Raw genomic sequence first — 1,896 nt, 5'->3', positions numbered from 1 at the left:
GATTTTCGTAGGTGTAGCTCCTTGCGGCTTCTGCAAGCCGTGGCGGGATCGTTCTTGACGTCGCTTCCACAGAGTTCCTGACACAGTCCCACGAGATGTGCTTCTGGTGTGCAGTCTCCTTGCAGCATAGCTGGCACTTGTCGGTCGGGTACTCCTCCGGATACATTCGGTGCATCAGAGCCAGGCCAGTGCTACTAAGGCAGCTTCAGACCGAGCATACTGGGATACTATTTTGATTTTCTGGACAATGCAGAATTTATAGCACGATGCATGCCATCTTGTTTACTCCACACACACACAAAAAAAAGAAGGTACGCGTAAAAAAAGAAGAAAAACGAGCCTGCCAGGATTCGAACCTGGAATCTTCTGATCCGTAGTCAGACGCGTTATCCGTTGCGCCACAGGCCCGACTTGTTTGCGCTGGCTGTTTGAGAGAAACAAATGATTTTGAAATAGTTGACAAAATAAGTTTCGTTGCTTCAGACCGCCTCTTAGAGCGAAAGCTCTATTAGCTTGCCTCTAGCTGCTTCCCGGAAAATTTGTGCAGCCTGTTCGTGACGCCTCATTCATGAGCATACCCGAAGTTGGGTATTGGATAACGCTTTGTAAAAAAGAATGTATGCTGCTTTTTGGAGCGATAATCCGCGGTTGGTGCAGGGAAACCGTCGTTCTGTGTTCCATTTATTTTTCGCAATCGGAAATGGTTTTATAATGTGGTCAACGAGCACTTCCAGCAGTTACACTAGGCGGCCACGACTTTTACCCAACGAAAATGTTATATACCCATGCAATAACAAGTTCTTTCAAGAATTTCTTTCCGTCTTTCTCAGTCGGGGCATATTTTGCGAGTCCGAGTGATGCCACTCGAGGCATGCCGCAGCTATATTGGCCGGCTTCCTTTGAGTTGCTGCAATAAGAGCATTCGATGGTGACTTTAAGCAAATCGCAACAAAAGCAAAGCAGAAACTAGAAGATGTATCTGCCGGGCCGAGCAAATCACGCAGTGCCGCTGGGCGCTGACGACAACCGTAGCTTTCGAAATGCTTCCAGGCTTGATGTAAGGAGTGAATGTGTTTGTCGAAATTGTTGCCTAAGATATTTAACATTAAAGGGACCCTGCACCACTTCCGATCAACGTCTTCACTGTTTACTTCGGGTCTGGAAGCACTGCGGGTATGTCTGATGCACAAACGCAAGATCCATTTGGACTTTCTTAATGGGGCAAACGACCGAAAACAAGATTGCTTGCACGCCTATCGAACAAAGCTGCTTGAAGAAGCCATGAAGACAAAATACAAGTTTGTGTTATTCGAAAGTTTCGTGTTTTATAGTGCCCCCAGCGCTTTTCAGAATGCAAACAATGCTTTATTCACTGAGAAATTAATTAATTAAAGTTAAAATTTTTATTTTCCCGCTAAATCGTGCGTTATCGTGGTCTGCAATGACATCACGGGAACCGACCGCTCTGCAGCCGGTTGGGAAGGCTTGTTTACCGTTAGCGAACCTAGATGGCGCCACCATACCGTGGCAAGCCATTTTCTGCCTTTGGTTTGTTTTTGACCATATGTAAACCTGGTTTGGTTTTGTTCGGGGAGAAAATAATCGTTTCGTGAAACATAGTGCTCACTCGACAAATATGGTCACGTAAGACACCGTTGCTTGCATCAATCGGCCAGTGTCGTCTGAGACAACCCAAAAGCCTCGCCGTCCTGTGCAGCTAAACCAAGCATAGTGCGCGCAGTACTAACAGCAGTTCGCATCGGTACTTCAATGTTCACGTGTGCTTTCATGACTTCCACTGTTTTTCCCACCATTCTTACGGCTTTCAAAAGAATGTGCCTTAAATTTAAGCGCAAATAGCTCATTCGACAAGCTTATAAGCTCTGAAAAATTTGC

At 45.9% G+C, this 1,896-nt stretch overlaps 1 non-coding gene across 1 annotated transcript; it reads right to left on the bottom strand.

The window, feature by feature from the left end:
• Nucleotides 1-335: 335 nt before the first annotated feature.
• On the bottom strand, nucleotides 336-408 carry Trnar-acg (transfer RNA arginine (anticodon ACG)). The gene has a single exon. It is a non-coding gene; the product is annotated as a tRNA-Arg (tRNA).
• Nucleotides 409-1,896: the final 1,488 nt, after the last annotated feature.

This window comes from Haemaphysalis longicornis, unplaced genomic scaffold (assembly GCF_048455015.1).
Source record: "Haemaphysalis longicornis isolate Haplotype H1 unplaced genomic scaffold, Haemaphysalis longicornis Haplotype H1 scaffold_1, whole genome shotgun sequence".
Taxonomy (NCBI): domain Eukaryota; kingdom Metazoa; phylum Arthropoda; class Arachnida; order Ixodida; family Ixodidae; genus Haemaphysalis; species Haemaphysalis longicornis.
Note: the sequence above shows the minus strand (reverse complement) of the source record. Positions and strands in the feature narration are given on the sequence as shown.